Source organism: Sciurus carolinensis (assembly GCF_902686445.1).
Source record: "Sciurus carolinensis chromosome 19 unlocalized genomic scaffold, mSciCar1.2 SUPER_34, whole genome shotgun sequence".
Lineage (NCBI taxonomy): Eukaryota > Metazoa > Chordata > Mammalia > Rodentia > Sciuridae > Sciurus > Sciurus carolinensis.
In genome coordinates this window covers 2870820-2890370 of record NW_025920112.1, presented here as the reverse complement: position 1 = coordinate 2890370, position 19551 = coordinate 2870820, and the positions used below count along the sequence as shown (strand labels likewise).

At 40.9% G+C, this 19551-nt stretch overlaps 1 pseudogene; it reads right to left on the bottom strand.

Moving 5' to 3' along the window:
• Positions 1 to 2396: 2396 nt before the first annotated feature.
• The window catches only part of LOC124973482 (olfactory receptor 2L5-like), a 30058-nt pseudogene continuing 12903 nt past the window's right edge, over positions 2397 to 19551 (bottom strand).

Sequence of the window (19551 nt, the reverse complement as noted above, 5' to 3'; positions counted from 1 at the left end):
CTGCCTACAGACCCAATATCAAATGGTATCTGATGTGTGGGAGGCTTTGGGCACCTCTGTGTCCCCTGCAAGTCTTTAAGTACACAGTATTTAGTGACTAATGAAACATTTGCTCCAGAGGTTAAGACTATTTTAAAAATGAATAGTAGGGTTGAGGTAACTTTTACAACAGGAAATTAGTGATTTACAAATTTCACATTACCCCACTACTGAACCACAACTTAGATTAGAAATAGATCCATTCTTCAAAATATGAATAAAAAGCCAGAGGTGCATGCCTCTAATCTAAGCAGCTTGGGAGGCCCAGGCAGGAGGATCACAGGTTTGAAGCCGATTTCAGCACCTCAGTGAGGCCTTAAGAAACTTGGTAAGATCTTGTCTCAAAATACGAAACTAATTTAAAAAGGCCTGAGGATGTGCCTTGGTCATAAAGCACCCCTGGATTTGTTCTTGGGTACCAAAAAAAAAAATAAAAAATAAAAAATAAAAAGATAAGGATAAAATACTCATTTCTGTTTCCCTAAAGCAAACTTTCCTAAAATGTTATTTTAGAAAACTGTAAATGTACACAAAATGCCTTGTAAATCCACTCAAATAGATTCCATGTGTTATAAAATATGAATCTCACCATTGGAGGTAAAAAAGGGAATGTGAATAAATGTGAAATAATGACTGCAGATTTAAAATTGCATGAAGCATGGCCACACAATGCGCAATGAACATGAAACTGGGGCCCTGGTAGGAGGAGGTGGATGAGGTTAATTCTCCCCAAAGGCGTTGTTGCCAACATGCAAGATTGTCTGCAGTAGTTGCTAATAAAGATGCTTGCAGACTGCAGAGATCTGAACAATGCTTTTTCTTTCTACTGCCTTCCTTGTGATGTGAGGGGCAGGAGAGCCTCCAGGTGCAGTCACAGAGCAGGGGGCTAGATTTTATAATTCTCCTTACCAGAGGACCTAATAGAATTTCACAAAATCCTTTCTGACAGACTTGGAGTTCTCCATATTAGCTGGTAGTAAAGAACTACTGGCATAAAATATTACATTATCTCTGACTTTGTAAGAATGTCACTGTTAAAATCAATCAAAAAAAAAAACAATGATAGGGAGATGAATCACAAACAACAATTTTTATCTGTGGTCATACATAACAGGATTTCAATGCAGGATGCCAGCACACAGGCTGGTGTGGATTTTGGCATGTCCAGAACACAAGGAAGGTTGAGGTGTCCATTGCAAAAAGCAGTCTGCACACATCATTCAGCAAGCAGGTGGGTCCAGCAGTTATTTTGCAAACCTAGTCTTAAGGTCATGGTTGGCAGTTCCATCAACAGTTGCTATGAAGAAAAATATAGTCTTGATAAAAACACTGGGATGGAGAAGGTGACTCTACCCAAGCTAGCACTGTAGATGTCTGAGAACAGGAAGTAGAGAATTGCACTCTCCATACAAGAGAATGTGGCATCCAAGTTGACTGACTGATACTCAGGATGAAAAGTTTCAATAGTGTGATTGAAGAAACAGCAGAATTGCTCCAGCAGTCTAAGCTTTGCTCACCCAGTAGAGAGAATCTTCCTTTATTAATATTTAAAAATGAATCTGGATCTTCTTAATTTGAACTTATGTTTATCTAGATGTAATTATTGATTCTTAGATCTTTTATTTTTTCTTCTGGTGCTAGAGATTGAACCCAGGACTCTAGCAACTAAGCTATAAACCCAACCTGATCCTTAGACCTTTTAAAACACTGCATAGATTCAATCAGAAAAATACAGGGCCTCTATCATGGAAAATATAAACTTGTCCCATTTCCTACTTAGTGGTGAAAGAACTATTGAATCTCAAGGAATTCTCTTTATACTCCATACAGCTACAAAATATCCTTAGAATTAAAAATAGTTTGTATCACATATTTGGAGTAAATTTTCATAAAATAAGCAAAAGATTTGTAAAGTGTGTGGTTGTGGTCTGCTTTATGTGTAAATTATTTTAAAATTAAAAAGATATTTTTCAAATATTTATGGACATTACAATTTTAGTGGACTTTGTGATAATGTACTAAACATGGGAGAAAATAAAATGCTGTACAACCATTATGCTGAATAATTTCAATAGTTTCTACTTTTTACTTTTTCATTTCAGTATGTCAACCAAATCCTATTGCCTTCATGCTATTGGAAAATACATGTCTATTATTTTCATGAGAAATAAAATACAATTATTCTGTCATGTCTGAGTATTTCTAGATTAATGAATTTTTGATTACTTTTAGCTCCTCAGCTAAATTAGATTAATTTAGTTCTGAAGCTGTAGTCCCTAGATAAAATTATTTTTGGTGCTCAAACACTGCTGAGTGGATGGCCCCTGAGTTGTAAGGATGAGAGCAGAAAACTTTGACTACATTTTGATGGAGCAGGTTCTGTGAAGGACTCTGCTCAGGGCTCCTATCACCTCCTTGTTCCTCAGGCTGTAGATGATGGGGTTCAGCACTGGAGTGAGGATGGTGTCCAAGACAGCCAGAAACTTGTCCTCCTCTGGAGATGGGAGGGACTGTGGGCATACATAAATGTAAGCAAAGGGCATGTAGTAGAAGGTCACAACAGGTAGGTGGGCACTGCAGGTGGTACAGGCCTTCTCTTCCCTTCCCCTGAGTGCACACAGAACCCAGCAAGGAGAACCGAACCATAAGAACACACAATGCCAGTGAATAGAACCACGAGAAAGGAGGTGGTGCTCAAGAACACCATGTTCTCATAGACCCAGGGGTCCACACAGGCCAGAGGCAGCATGGGATGTCACAGAAGAAATGAGTGATGACCCTGGATCTGCAGTAAGGGATATATGGAGCACATATGGTGTGAGCACAGGAGTTGACAGAGCCTGTCATCCAAGACCCCAATATCATGAGCACACACACTCTTTTGTTCATACGGATGGGATAGTGAGGAGGAAAGCAAACCACCACATAATGGTCATATGCCGTAGAGGCCAGCTGCAGTCCTTCTGCTCCTGCTAGAGTCAGGAGGAGGAAGATCAGAAGCCCACATTCAAGGAAGGAGATAGACTTGCTACCCAGCATGAAGTGGAAGCCATCTTCAGGACAATGGTGGAGATGCAAGTGATGTCCATGAGGGAGAGCAGACTAAGCAGGAGGTTCACAGTTGTGGGGAGACAGGCATCCAGGAGGATGAGCAGGATCATGGGCAGGTTGCCAATGAATCCAGTAGGAAGGCGAGCAAAGTGAGAACCAAGAGGAAAAGACCTGTTCTCAATGGTGGAACAATCCCAACAGGATGAAATCAGTCAACGTTTGATTGAGTTTTCCATCATTCCCTTTCCTAGAAACACATGAGCAATAACTTACATAAAAACAAATCTATGGGGGTATTCAAGATGGCGGACTAGAGGGTGGCTGTATTTCATGTTGCTCCAGGATGCAGGATTCAAAACAGGAGATAGTGAAAGACTTGGCACCAACTCAAAGCCGCCAGGTGAGTCTCTCCCATTGGGGAGGCATCCCGGATGGGACAGTAGTCCCGGAACGCAGGGAACTTTGTGAAGTAGAGTTGCCCAGCAAGACACTCCTCCCCCCGCCGAAGCGGTAAACATGGACAACTGGGAACATCGTAGAGGTGGCTGCTTAGCACAGCGCTTGGACTCGGAGCAACCACTGGGGTTCCGGGTGACTGCCTGAGGATGAGCTGCGTGGCAAGCTGTTTGGACTCAGAGCAATCGCTTCTGAACACCGGGGGCCTGCCCAGAGGAAGAGGAGGTGCACAGCAGGTCGCTTAGTCTAGGAGTGACTGCATCAGAGATACAGGCAGTTGCCAGAGGAGGAGCTGCGTGGCGAGCTGTTTAGACTCAGAGCGACCGCTTCTGAACACCGGGGGGCTGCCCAGAGGAAGAGAAGGAGTGCGGTGGGTCGCTTGGTCTAGGAGTGACTGCATCAGAGCTCCGGGTGGCTGCTCAGAGGAGGTGTGAGTGGTGAGTTGTTTGGACTCAAAACAACCACTCCTGAACACCGGTGGCCTGTCCGGATGAGGAGTGCGGTGGGTCACTTGGTCTCAGAGTGACTGCTCCTGAACACCCGGGGGGCTACCCCAAGGAGGAGGAGGAGTAGGGTGGGTCACTTGGACTCAGAGTGACTGCCTAGGGCTATGGGTGGTGGGCGGGAGGAGGAGACGCGAAGTGAGTTACTTGGACTCCTAGTGACCGTGTTGAAACATCGGGCGGCTGTTTGGAGGAAGAGGTGTGTGGCGGGTCTCTGAGACTTGGAGCTATTGTACGGGGCTCCAGGTGGCAGCTCAGAGGAGGGGCCACATAGCCAGGCGATTAGGTGCAGAGTAGGGTCCCAGGACCTAGGGGGCTTCTTGGTGGAAGAGCCGCACAGAGAAACGCTTAGGGGTGGAGCGAAGTTTCCAGGACTGCGGGCAGATTCTCTGAGGAGAGGTGCCTAACGAGACTCGTCTGCAAAAGGTGAGGCTCCCAGGACCAGGAGGTAGGTCTGGGTCCCTGGGAATGTTGCAGAGGAAGGCAGCACAGCCCAGGCGGTAGTTGTAGATTGAGGGGAACCTCTAGGAGGGGAACTGACCAGCGAGATCTCACCACCGGGTGAGTCTTCCCTGCCGGGTGAGGTTTTCCCACAAGACGGTAAAACCACAGACACAGGCACAAACAGGCCTTGCATCAGCCCGCAGCCTAGTTCCCCTTTGGATGACCATTGGTCAACAAGTGGAGGCACCTCTGCCCACTAGCAGGGAATATATCGCACCTGAGGGTCACCACCCCTAGAGAGGCAGCTTCCTTGAGGAGCACCACATTATCAACTTCCTCCAAGATTGCAGAATACTGAAGGATAAGAGGGGATATACTAGCAATCTTCAGGTACATTATAAGTCAATAGAGGAAATCTGCAATATCTTAATGACCCACTGATTCCTGAACAATATGAGAAAACAAGGGAAGAAAATGCCCCAAACAAATCTAGATGTTACACCAATAAAATCCAGAAGAAATGACAGAAGAAATGACAGAAAGGAAGTTCAGAATGTACATAATTAAAATGATCAGGGAAGCAAACGATGAGATGAAAGAGCAAATGCAGGCATTGAATGATGAGATGAAAGAGCAAATGCAGGCATTGAATGATCGCACTAATCAACAGTTAAAAGAGCAAATACAGGAAGCAAAAGATCATTTCAATAAAGAGTTAGAGATATTGAAAAAAAAACAAACAGAAATCCTTGAAATGAAGGAAACAATAAACCAAATTAAGAACTCCATAGAAAGCATAACCAATAGGATAGAACACCTGGAAGACAGAACCTCAGATATTGAAGACAAAATATTTAACCTTGAAAACAAAGTTGAACAAACAGAGAAGATGGTAAGAAATCATGAACAGAATCTCCAAGAACTATGGGATATCATGAAAAGGCCAAATTTGAGAATTAGTGGGATTGAGGAAGGCTTAGAGAAACAAACCAAAGGAATGAATAATCTATTCAATTAAATAATTCAGAAAATTTCCCAAATCTGAAGAATGAAATGGAAAATCAAGTTCAAGAGGCTTATAGGACTCCAAATACACAAAATTACAACACACCCACACCAAGGCACATTGTAATGAAAATACCTAACATACAAAATAAAGACAGACTTTTAAAGGCTGTGATGAAAAGAACCAAATTACATTCAGGGGGAAACCAATACGGATATCAGCAGATTTTTCAATCCAGACCCTAAAAGCTAGAAGGGCCTGGAACAACATTTTTCAAGCTCTGAAAGAAAATGGATGCCAACCAAGAATCTTATACCCAGCAAAACTTACCTTCAAATTTGACGATGAAATAAAATCCTTCCATGATAAACAAAAGCTAAAAGAATTTAAAAAAAGAAAGTCAGCATTACAGAACATTCTCAGGAAAATTTCCATGAGGAAGAGATAAAAACCAAAGAAGCAAATCAGCAAAGGGAGGAATTATCCTAAAGGAACTGTCAAATAAAGGAGGAACCAAGTTGTGTGAAAAATAAATAAATAAATAAATAAAATTAAAAAATGAACCAAATGACCGGGAATACAAATCATATCTCAATAATAACCCTGAATGTTAATGGCCTGAATTCATCAATCAAAAGACATAGACTGGCAGATTAGATTAAAAAGAATGATCCAACAATATGTTGCCTGCAAGAGACTCACCTCATAGAAAGAGATACCAATAGACTAAAGGTGAAAGGATGGGGAAAAATATACCATGCACATGGACTCAGCAAAAAAGCTGGAGTATCCATCCTCATTTGAGATAATGTGGACTTCAAGCAAAAGTTAGTCAGAAGAGATAAAAAGGAAATTTCATACTGCTTAAGGGAAGCATAAATCAGCAAGGTATAACAATCATAAACATCTATGCCCCAAACAGTGGCTCATCCATGTATGTCAAACAAATCCTTCTCAGTTTTAGAAACCAAATAGACCATAACACAATAATACTAGGTGATTTTAACACGCCTCTCTCACCACTGGACAGATCTTCCAAACAAAAATTGAACAAAGAAACCATAGATCTCAATAACACAATCAATAATTTAGACTTAACAGACATTTATAGAATATACCATCCAACCAAGAGTGAATACACTTTCTTCTCAGCAGCACATGGATCCTTCTCTAAAATAGACCATATATTATGCCACAAAGCTAATGTTAGCAAATACAAGAAGATAGAGACACTACCTTGTATTCTATCAGATCATAATGGACTGAAGTTAGAAATAAATGAAAGAGTAAAAAACAGAAACTACTCCAACACCTGGAGATTAAACAATAGGCTATTATATGATGAATGGATAACAGAAGATATTAGGAAGGAAATTAAAAAATTCTTAGAGATAAATGAGAACAAAGAAACATCATATCAAAATCTCTGGGACACTATGAAAGCAGTACTTAGAGGAAAATTTATTTCATGCAGCGCATTCAATAAAAGAAGTAAAACTCAACAAATAAATGACCTAACACTACAGCTCAAAGCCCTAGAAAAAGAACAGACCAACACCAAAAGTAGTAGAAGACAGGAAATAGTTAAACTCAGAGCTGAAATCAACGAAATTGAAAAAAAAGACACAATACAAAAAATTGACAAAATAAATAGTTGGTAGTTTGAAAAAATAAACAAAATTGATAAATCTTTAGTGACACTAACAAAGAGAAGATGAGAGAAAACCCAATTCACTAAAATCGGAATGAACAAGGAAATATCACAACAGACACGACTGAAATACAAAACATAATTAGAAGCTATTTTGAAAATCTATACTCCAACAAAATAGAAAATTTCAAAGATATCAACAGGTTTCTAGAGACATAAGAATTGCCTTAACTGAACGAGGAGGACATACACAATTTAAATAGACCAATTTCAAGTAATGAAATAGAAGAAGTCATCAAAAGTCTACCAACAAAGAAAAGTCCAGGACCAGATGGGTTCTCAGCCAAGTTCTACAAAACCTTTAAAGAAGAGCTCATTCCAATACTTCCCAACGTATTCCATAAAATAGAAGAGGAGGGAACCCTCCCAAACTCATTCTATGAAGCCAATATTACCCTGATACCTAAACCAGACAGAGACACATCGAGGAAAGAAAATTTTAGACCAATATCCTTAAGGAACAAAAATTCTCAAAAAAATTTTAGCAAATCACATACAAAAACATATTAAAAAGATAGTGCACCACAATCAAGTGGGTTTCATCCCAGGGATGCAAGGTTGGTTCAACATCAGGAAATCAATAAATGTAATTCACCATATCAATAGACTTAAAGTCAAGAATCACATGATTATTTCAATAGATGCAGAAAAAGCATTTGATAAAATACAGCACCCTTCATGCTCAAAACACTAGAAAAAATAGGGATAGTGGGAACATTCCTTAACATTATAAAGGCCATCTATGCTAAGCCCATGGCTAATATCATTATAAATGGTGAAAAACTGAAAGCATTTCCCCTAAAAACTGGAACAAGGCAGGGATGCCCTCTTTCAACACTTCTATTCAATATCGTCCTTGAAACTCTAGCCAGAGCAATTAGACAGACCAAAGAAATTAAAGTGATATGAATAGGAAAAGAAGAACTCAAACTATCCCTGTTTGCTTGTCGGGGTTTCCGGGACCCCCAGCCTTAGGCATGGTCAAGATGGCGCCTGATGCTGAGCCAAAAGCGGCCAGCTATACAGTAAACAACCAGCGAATTCCAATGATTGGCTAGTTAACGATGTGACTAGAGCATGCCCCCCTCGAGTACCCATCCTATGCTTGCAGCTGTCCGCGTTTACCTCGTGTACTCTCCCCTGATTGGTTGAAGTGTATATAAGCCTGGTGGGTGGGAGAGCGAGGGGGGAGAAAAAGCGGAGAAGCGGAAGAAGCGGCAGAAGCTCAGAAGCGGCGGCGGCGGAGGCTGGAGCTGAGCTGGAAGCTGGGAGCATGCGGAAACTGGAAGAAGCTGGGAGAAGGGAAGCTGGGAGTGCGCGGAAACTAGGAGTAAGAGAAGCGTAGGAGAGGGACTGTGCACAATAAACTTCCAAAGCTTCAGACATTTGTCGTGTCTCTCTCTGCGGCCAGAGGGGACGCGATAACTGGTGCCAAGACCCGGGACATGAAGGAAAGATGAAGGCCTTATAAAAGAAAACAAGGTAAGATATTTGAAAAAAAAATTTTTTTGTATACAAGTTAAACCGGTTATAAAAAAGTTAAAGGGTGTCAGGATGCGCCATCGGCGGTCCTGGGGACACGCGGAGTGCGGTCTGGTTGAAAGGTATCGGGATCCTGACGCGTAGAACGCGGGTATCGGGACGCGCCATCAGCGGTCCTGACGCGTAGAACGCGGGTTGAAGGGTATCGGGATCCTGACGCGTAGAACGCGGGTTGAAAGGTATCGGGACACGCCATCAGCGGTCCTGACGCGTAGAACGCGGTCTAATTAAAGTGAAAGTAGAAACACGTTTGAAGCGGTCCAATTAGGTAGTATGCGAAAAGCCGCTATAAAAATTTTAATGCGCACTTGATAGTTTTCCTTTCAGTAATCTCGTTGCTCCTGGCAGCTAGGCCACTGTTTGTTATTGTAATTGCCATAACTAAAGCTATTCAAATTAGTAACAATGGGGTCTGAATGCAGCAACCCCTCAGGGAACTATTAAAAAACAATGGGACGCCATTAAAGGGAAAAAAAACAGCTAAGTAAGAAAAGCTGCTCAGTGTGCCACAAGGGGGATCTTCATGAACAGGATTTAATAGTAACAGAAAAGAACGCTTAAAGAGAATGAAGTGAGGAAAAATTGAGTGGTGGTGACCTAGAAAATAATTGCTCAAAAAATCTAAGAACAAGGGAAAAAGGGGAACTAAGTCTAACATAAAGAACCCCCAAAAAGGAATAACCAAGTGGTAGTGAAAACTTAAGAACAAGGGGAAAAGGTAGGAGAAACCTAAGCCTAATAGGGAGAGCTTCAAAATTTGTAGAACCTGCCCGTATTTGAGAAGCAAATGGAGATACCATCAACCATTAGAAAAACTTTAAAGACGCAGTTAAGACTATTGGAGACAGCTATGCAGAGCAGTGTTATCTGGAGGACAATGTCTAATTGGAGAGCTCAGCTGTTGAAACTGCTTGCAGAAACATAGTGGCAAGGTTTCCCGATAGAAATGTTAATAGGAGAAGGCCAATACGTTTCAATAGATGCACAAAATCAGCAGCAAGGAGATAATGCCCTAACAAAAGATAAGAGATAACTATAGTAAAATCTGTTACACCTTATGCCCCAGGGCTATGTCCGAGATGCAGAAGAGGAAGTCATTGGAATAGTGCCTGTCAGCCTATTAGAGATAGGGAGGATAATTTCCTAGGGTTGAATCCTAAACTTCAAAAAAACGGGAGACAGGGCCCTCCCCGGGGCCCGCAACAAATATACGGGGTAATTCAACAAGTTCCCCGACGGTGGTATCCTCCCACAGAGAAGGGGAGCACAGAGCCACCTCAGGAAGTGCCGGATTGGACATCTGTGCCACCTCCAGACTCATACTAACCCCAGATATGGGGGTGCAGATGATTGATACTGATTGGCATGAAAAAATCCCACAGAACAGTGTAGGACTATTACTAGGTAGAGGTTCCTCAACACTAAAAGGACTTATAGTACACCCAGGGGTTATTGATCCTGATTTCACTGGACAAATAAAAGCCTTGGTCTCTTCACCAAAAGGAATTACGGTCATCTCTCCAGGGGATCGCATTGCACAAATGCTTATATTGCCCAGTCGACATTCTTTGTGGCCCAGTAAAAATACAAATAAAAGACAAGGAGGTTTTGGATCAACAGGAACCACTTTAATAAACCTTACTATGGATATGGGACAGAGGCCCCTCCTAAAATTAAAAGTGGGAAATATGGAATTTACAGGTTTATTAGATACGGGAGCAGACAAAAGTATTATTAGCGCAATGGTCTGGCCAAAGCACTGGCCATTGATCACAGCAGCTCAGAGCTTGAGAGGCTTAGGAGTAGCAGAAAGCCCCAATCAAAGTGCTTCCTCATTATCGTGGAAAGATACAGAGGGACACACAGGAATATTTCAGCCATATGTCTGTAATGTTCCTATTAGCCTATGGGGACGAGACGTCCTGCAGCAAATGGATATGAAACTCACCACTGATCAGACTTACCAAGGGACTCCTGTAAGAAATATGTTACGAAATATGAACTATGATGATAAAAAAGGATTAGGAAGACATAGTCAAGGATCTACCCAACCACTGCCTTTACTTCTACCAAAAAATGATTCTCATGGATTGGGTTTTTCTTAGGGGCCACTGATAAACCATCAATCCCTATAATATGGAAAGATGATAAGCCTCGCTGGATTCCACAGTGGCCCCTAACAAAAGAGAAGCTAGAGGCAGCTCATAAGTTAGTACAAGAGCAGGTACAAGCAGGTCATTTACAACATTCTACCTCTCCTTGGAATACTCCAATATTCTTAACAAAGAAAAAATCAGGAAAATGGAGGTTATTACATGATTTAAGAGCTATAAACGAACAAATGTACCCTATGGGACCCATCCAATGTGGACTCCCTCTTGTTACTGCACTACCAAAAATTGGCCTACTATTATTCTGGATTTAAAAGATGGCTTTTTCTCTATACCCTTACACAAAAATGATTGTTGGAGATTTGCTTTTACTTTGCCCTCTCTTAATCACACTCAGCCTGACCAGAGATTCAAATGGACTGTGTTGCCTCAAGGTATGGCTAACAGTCCTACTATATGTCAAATATACGTAGATAAAGCGTTAACAACTACTAGACAAAAGTTTAAGAGATTGTTGATTTATCATTATATGGATGACATACTTATTTGCCATCCAGAAAAAGAAATTTTGTTAGAAGCATTACAATTTATAACTCAAGCATTAGAAGAGAGAGGACTAACAATAGCTCCTGAAAAATTACAATTAGAGGAGATCCAAGAATATCTGGGTACAAGGCTCACTGCTACTACAGTCAGACCAACAAGGTTGACCATCAGGACAGATCAATTGAATACCTTGAACGATTTTCAGGAACTCTTAGGTGACATTAACTGGATCAGATCCTATTTAAAATTATCCACAGGGGAATTAAAACCTTTATTCGATATATTAAAAGGTAATCCTGACTTGAATTCCCCTAGGAAACTTACTCCCGAAGCACGGATATCCTTACAGCTAGTAGAGAATAGACTTCAGCAGTGTTACGTTGATCGTTGTGATCCTACTCAACCATTAAGTTTAATCATAATCTCAGAGAAGCATACCCCTTTTGGCATAGTTTGGCAAGGAGGACCTTTGCAAAGTGTAAATCTCCCTAGCTCTCCGGCTAAAACATTGCAATCATATCCCCAAGCTATTGCCCAGGTAATATTCAAGGGAATAGAATCTTGCATTACTGTTTTTGGAATCCATCCATCTATTATTATAACTCCTTATTCCACTCAGCAAATTAAATGGCTAATTAATAATGATGATGATTGGTCAGTATTATATTGTTCCACTTCAGCTCAGTTCGATAACCATTATCCCCAACATCCCTGGATTCAATTATGTAAAAATACTCCCATAGTTTTTCCAAAAGTGACTAGTGTCCAGCCTCTTAAAGACTGTGTAACCATTTTTACTGATGGCTCCAAAAATGGAGTAGGTGCAGTACTTATTAGTAAACAACTTCACACCATAATAGTTCCACCCAACTCCGCACAGGTTACTGAACTTGCAGCTGTAATATTAGCCTTTAAATTAGCAGATAATCAGCCATTCAATCTTCTATCTGATAGCTTATATATCGTTAACGCTTTACAGGTTCTTGAAACGGTACCCCATATTTCTTCCATGTCCACGGTAGCTTCTTACTTTACTATGCTACAAAACCTTATCCTACAGCGTAAACATCTATTCTATGTAGGACATATTAGAGCTCATTCTAATTTACCAGGACCTTTGGCCAATGCTAATGACTTGGTAGATATGGCCACCAAATCAATTTTTGTTTTTTCCATAGAGGAACAGGCAAAACTCTTTCATGAAAAATTTCATGTAAATTCCACTACTTTGAGCAGAAAATTTCCTATATCTAAATGTATGGCTTGACAAATAGTAAAAAATTGTCAACATTGTGCTCCTTTAATCCCAGTACAATCCTTTGGAGTTAACCCCAGGGGACTGCTGCCTGGTCATATTTGGCAGATGGATGTAACCCATATTTCTGAATTTGGTACTGTTAAGTATGTACATGTGTCAGTAGACACTGCTTCAGGGGTCATTATGGCTTCCGCTCATTCTGGAGAAAAAGTAAAAGATGTCATTCAACACTGCCTACAAGCATTTGCTGGCTGGGGCATACCTAAAGTTATTAAAACAGATAATGGTCCTGCTTATACTTCCAAAAGCTTCCGGTTGTTTTTACAAACATTTAACATCCAATCAGTCACTGGCATCCCCTATAATCCTCAGGGACAGGGCATTGTGGAAAGAGCACATCTTACTTTAAAAAATTGTCTAAATAAACAAAAAGGGGGAATAGGAGCCTCCTACAAGTCTCCTAAAGATAAACTTAATTTAATTCTTTTCATTCTAAATTTCTTAACTCTGGATAGGGACGGCCATTCTGCAGCTGATCGACATTATAATCCCCATAATATTCCTCAAGTATGGGCAAAATGGAAAGATATCCTGACAGGTTGTTGGAAAGGACCGGATCCAGTCCTTCATTGGGTCTGAGGGTCTGTTTGTATTTTCCCACAGGATCAACAGACTCCAGTCTGGATTCCAGAAAAGCTAATCAGAGTTTTACAGCATGCAAGTGATGCTGCTGCTCCTCGCAATAGCGAGCCTGAGCCTTCCTCTAATAACAAAAACTCAGACGGAAAGGCAAACCCGGAACCTATGGGCCATTATTAGCCTGGCCATATTTTTCACTTCTAACTAACACATTTTTTATCCTTCCTTTTCTTGTTTTTCACCAATTTCTCTACAAGCCTGTCAATTCTACTGATGATTTTTCAGGTCGTGCTGTTTTTGGTGACAAGGATATTTCTAGCCTTTCTTTGCTTTAACAGGAGGAATTTCTGCACTTTGCCGTTGGAATCATGCTACAAATCAGACCCAGAATAGAGCAACTCGTTCTGCTGACCCTAGCTGTGATATTGCTTTTCCTCCCACATCAGCTTGTGTATTTCCTCCCTTTTATGTTTCTACCAACTAACATTTCTAATAACACCTCTTAACTGTTCACTAACCGTATGCTATCTCTCACAATACTGGAATGGTTCTTTTGCCACCCGTGCAATTTGCACATTTCTATCTTCCTACCAGTCCTAGTTTGTGTTGCAGATATAGAATTGCCAGTGCTATTATCAAGAAACAGAAGAGGCTTTGACATTGCAACAGCTGTGATCATTGCCACCACAGTCCTTGCAGTAGCAGCATTGACACAACCACAACAACAATCATTTGGCCGAAAATGCAGCTGCAGCCTTGCAGACCATAGAGACTCTATCGGAGAGTGGACTCACTATAAGAACAAGTGGATACCTTGCAAGAACTTTTGGGACTGGGATGCGTTTATTCCCTGAGAGCTGTTTTGTGTTGCCCGTATTGTAACTCCATTGGGATGTATATTGTTTCTGTATTTAATATGGCTATATGGTTCTTCTTCTGTTTATAGATTTGTCAAACAGCGGGCAGGCTTAGGAGCTATAGTGGTACTCCTCTGCCTTGGCCTCCTTCTCTTCATTCGTTTTGGCATGCATCTACGAGCTAGCCAATAGAGAGATCAAATTATCTTTTATCAGGCCATGACCGCCCTAAAGGCCGACAGCCCCCCATTAGTATGGCTCTTGATGCTGGACCGGTAGTCAAGGACGGGTAATGAAGGAGGTGGCTGTGTACCAACCTAAGACAGGAGCTGCAGCATGCTCTGCAGGCTCTGATGACGGGTAAGGACATATGCTGACCACTCAGCCTAAGACAGACACGGTCCCGAGCCTTAGTTTAATAGTAAAGAAGGGGGATCTGTCGGGGTTTCCGGGACTCCCAGCCTTAGGCATGGTCAAGATGGTGCCTGACGCTGAGTCAAAAGCGGCCAGCTATACAGTAAACAACCAGCGAATTCCAATGATTGGCTAGTTAACGATGTGACTAGAGCATGCCCCCCTCGTGTACCCATCCTATGCTTGCAGCTGTCTGCGTTTACCTCGTGTACTCTCCCCTGATTGGTTGAAGTGTATATAAGCCTGGTGGGGGGGAGAGCGAGGGGGGAGAAGAAGCGGAGAAGCGGAAGAAGCGGCAGAAGCGGCAGAAGCGGCGGCGGCGGAGGCTGGAGCTGAGCTGGAAGCTGGGAGCGCGCGGAAACTGGAAGAAGCTGGGAGAAGGGAAGCTGGGAGTGCGCGGAAACTAGGAGTAAGAGAAGCGTAGGAGAGGGACTGTGCACAATAAACTTCCAAAGCTTCAGACATTTGTCGTGTCTCTCTCTGCGGCCAGAGGGGACGCGATATTTGCTGATGATATGATTATATACTTAGAGGAACCAGGAAATTCCACCAGAAAACTTTTAGAACTCATAAGTGAATTCAGTAAAGTAGCGGGATATAAGATCAATGCACATAAATCTAAGGCATTTTTATACATAAGTGATGAATCTTCAGAAAGAGAAATTAGGAAAACTACCCCATTCACAATAGCATCGAAACAAATAAAATACTTGGGAATCAATCTCACAAAAGAGGTGAAAGACCTCTACAATGAGAACTACAGAACACTAAAGAAAGAAATTAAAGAAAACCTTAGAAGATGGAAAGATCTCCCATGTTCTTGGATAGGAAGAATTAATATTGTCAAAATGGCTATACTTCCAAAAGTGCTATACAGATTCAATGCAATTCCAAATAAATCCCAATGATGTACCTTACAGAAATAGAGCAAGCAATTATGAAATTCATCTGGAAGAATAAAAATCCCAGAATAGCTAAAGCAATTCTTGGCAGAAAGAGTGAAGCAGGGGGTATCACAATACCAGATCTTCAACTCTACTACAAAGCAATAGTAACAAAAATGGCATGGTATTGGTACCAAAATAGAAAGGTGGATCAATGGTACAGAATAGAGGTCATGGACACAAACCCAAATAAATACAATTTTCTCATACTAGACAAAGGGGTCAAAAATATGCAATGGAGAAAAGATAGCCTCTTCAACAAATGGTGCTGGGAGAATTGGAAATCCATATGCCACAGAATGAAACTAAACCCATTTCTCTCACCATGCAAGAAACTAAACTCAAAATGGATTAAGGACCTCGGATTCAGACCAGAGACCTTACATCTTAAAGAAGAAAAAGTAGGTCCAGAGCTTCAACATGTCGGCTTAGGACCAGACTTCGTCAACAGGGCTCCCATAGCACAAGAAATAAAAGCAAGAATCAACAACTGGGATAGATTCAAACTAAAAAACTTTCTCTCAGCAAAGGAAACTATCAGCAATGCGAAGAAAGAGCCTACAGAGTGGGAGAAAATCTTTGTCAATCATACTTCAGATAGAGCACTAATCTCCAGAATCTATAAAGAACTCAAAAAACTCTACACCAAGAATGCAAATAATCCAATTGACAAATGGGCTAAGGAAATGAATAGACATTTCACAGAAGAAGATCTACAAGCAATCAACAAACATATGGAAAAATGTTCAACATCTCTAGTAATAAGAGAAATGCAAATCAAAACCACCCTAAGATTCCATCTCACCCCAATTAGAATGGCAATTATCAAGAATACAAGCAACAACAGGTGTTGGTGAGGATGTGGGGAGAAAGGTACACTCATACATTGCTGGTGGGGCTGCAAATGAGTGCAGCCACTCTGGAAAGCAGTGTGGAGACTCCTTAGAAAACTTGGAATGGAACCACTATTTGACCTAGCTCTCCCACTTCTTGGCCTATACCCAAAGGACTTAAAATCAGCATATTACAGAGATACAGCCACATCAATGTTCATAGCTGCTAAATATACAGTAGCCAGATTGTGGAACCAACCTAGATGTCCTTCAATTGATGAATGGATAATGAAACTGTGGTATATATATACAATGGAATATTACTCAGCCATAAAGGATGATAAAATTATGGCATTTGCAGGCAAATGGATGAAATTGGAGAATATCATGCTAAGTGAGATAAGCCAATCTCAAAAAACCACAGGACAAATGATATCGCTAATAAGTGTATGATGATACATAATGGAGGTTTGGAGGGGTTAGTGTTAGGGTTAGATTTAGGGTTAGGGAGGGGGGCAAGAATGGAGGAAGGAAGGACTGTATAGAGGGAAAATAGGGGTAGGCAGGGGTGGGGGGGAAGGGGAAAATAACAGAATGAATCAAACAACATTACCCTATGTAAATTTATGATTACACAAATGGTATGCCTTTGCGCCATGTACAAACAGAGAAACAACATGTATCCCATTTGTTTACAATTAAAAAAAACTAATCTATTTTAGTTTTATTTACTTATTCAGACTGTTATTTATTCATTAATTACTAAAGATCTTAAATGACGAATAAACTATTCTGAAAACAGAATCCCACTCCCTGCTTCAATAATATATCTTAAGGTGTCAAATGTGTCTAACATATTTATAAAACCTGTGAATTCATGAAAATAACACATTTCTGCACTAACTTTATTAGAATATAGATACTTATTTCCCTTCAAAATCAGGTGTCAAGATGAGGTCTTATGAGTAGGTGCATAGAAATCAATGTAAATGCCTAAATCACAGACCATATTTGAATACATTTTTATCACCCCTGGAAGTGAGTTTTCTTCCATATTTCAGTCTTAGGCTTACCTCCAAAAGTGCAATAGCTCACCAATTCATGTTTAAACACTAAATTCCTTTCTTTAGTGTTTATTACACCATAATGTAGAATCAAGTTCCTCTGTAATCAGGTGCCATTATTTGGTTCATGTCTTCAAGCACCTACAATGTGTTCGATCACCCAAGGTCCTGTCCTCACCTTCCTTTCCCACATTCAGAACATCCTAATAGACCCCTTCCCTGAATATCTGGACACCACCCCATTCTCGGGTTGCTATGGGGTCTCTATTTTCTAAAGTGCACTGGATACTAGACCTTGTCTTCTAATACCTTTCCTTGCTCCTTTTTTTTTTGTTTTGTTTTTGTTTTTTGCCCTTCTGTTTCTTGTATTTATGACTATTTTCTTTTCAAAATAAGTGTGGGACTTTGAGAACCAGTGCAGTCCTGAGGTTCTCTCCAGTCAAAATGCCATCAGCAATGAAGCCCTGCTGGCCAGGCACAAAAGTAGCCAGGGCCACTGCAGCCAGGCTGGGGCAGCCTGCAGATGAGAGAGGAAGGTCTCACTAACTCTCTCTCTCTCTCTCTCTCTCTCTCTCTCTCTCTCTCTCTCTCTCATACACACACACACACACACACACACACACACACACAGGGTCACCTACAGAATGCCTTAGAAGTGAAGAGGGGAAGGCCAGGTGTCGTGGTGTGTGCCCATAATCCCAGAGGCAAAAAAAGGAGGATCACAAGTTCAAGACCAGTCTTAGCAACTTAGTGAAGCCCTAAGCAACTTAGCAAGACTCCATCTGTAACTAAAGCATTAAAAGGGCTGGGGATGTTGCTTGGATGTTAAGACCTTCGTGGTTTAATCCTTACACCAAAAAAAAAAAAAAAAAAAAAAAAAAAAAAAAAAGCCAACAATGAGGACATGCAGGAAATTTAATGAAAAAACATCAGAAACATGAGAAGTTATTACATGTACAGCACAAATAAATGTCATAAAAATGAATAGTAGATAACAAAAACTGGAAATTAAAATGATTATAATTGATATAATGGACTCAATGAGTATAAATTTGAGAAAAACTACAAGAAAGAAAACTATAGCAACATAGGAGAACAAGGAGAACAGGAATGACTGAAGTTTAGAAAAGGGAGGAGAATTAGGGAATTAATAGAAGAGGACCTTCACAGACTTATGGGCATTCCTGATAATACATGTGACGTCATAATTATAGAGTCAATAATGGTCAAATAAAATTAGTTTCTCCAAACAAATATGCAAGTTATCGTATTTTAACAGCATGTAATGCTGAAAAATAAGTGAGAAATAATTTATTGAAAGGTATTTTATTAGGAATTCTGAATGTCATCTTGAATATAATCCTCATAAATTATCAGTATCAGCAACAGAATAAGTTCCTAGATTTTTAAGGAAACATCACAATAGTGAGAAGAAATGCAATAACAACAACTAAATACAGGTTTAATAATAATATTATATTTTATCTACTATCACTAAACTCTAAAATATGGAATGATGGTTTTAACTGCTACCCAGATAGAAAGAGGGTGCAGGTGTTTGGGGAGGCAAGAGACGTGAGGCAAGTGCAGGGGTCCAGGTCCCCCTCAATGGTTTGAGTCACAATGGATGGTCTGGCATTTTAGGTTTAAGAATCAAGCATGAGATGAAAAGCATAGTGTTTAAAATATTAGTGAAATTTGGGGAAAGCAAAGCATTCACTGTGGTGTTGAGGGGATGGTCATGGGATGGTGGTTTTACCCTGTGGGATGTGGATGGTCTGTTCATGCATTAAGTTGGCAACACACTGAAGTATATACAACTATGTCAGGGTACACAGCTAGAAAGCTCTCAGAGCACTGCTTGTGTGAGTCTTCAGGTGGCGGGGAAGAAACCTACAGCAGTCCCTGGACATGCACACACTGTCTACTCCTGAGAACTGTGTGACCTGACGTGGCTCAGGAGAAACCCTGGGAGAGGGATCTACATCACACACCAGCATTTGGATCCATCATGAGGCCATCGCAGTAGGTGGACACAGGGTCTGAAGTTATGTCAACAGTTCAGATGAACACAGGTCGAAAGGCAGTAGCTGGGATCACCAGTGAAGCAGCACTGCCCTTTCACCCACCATT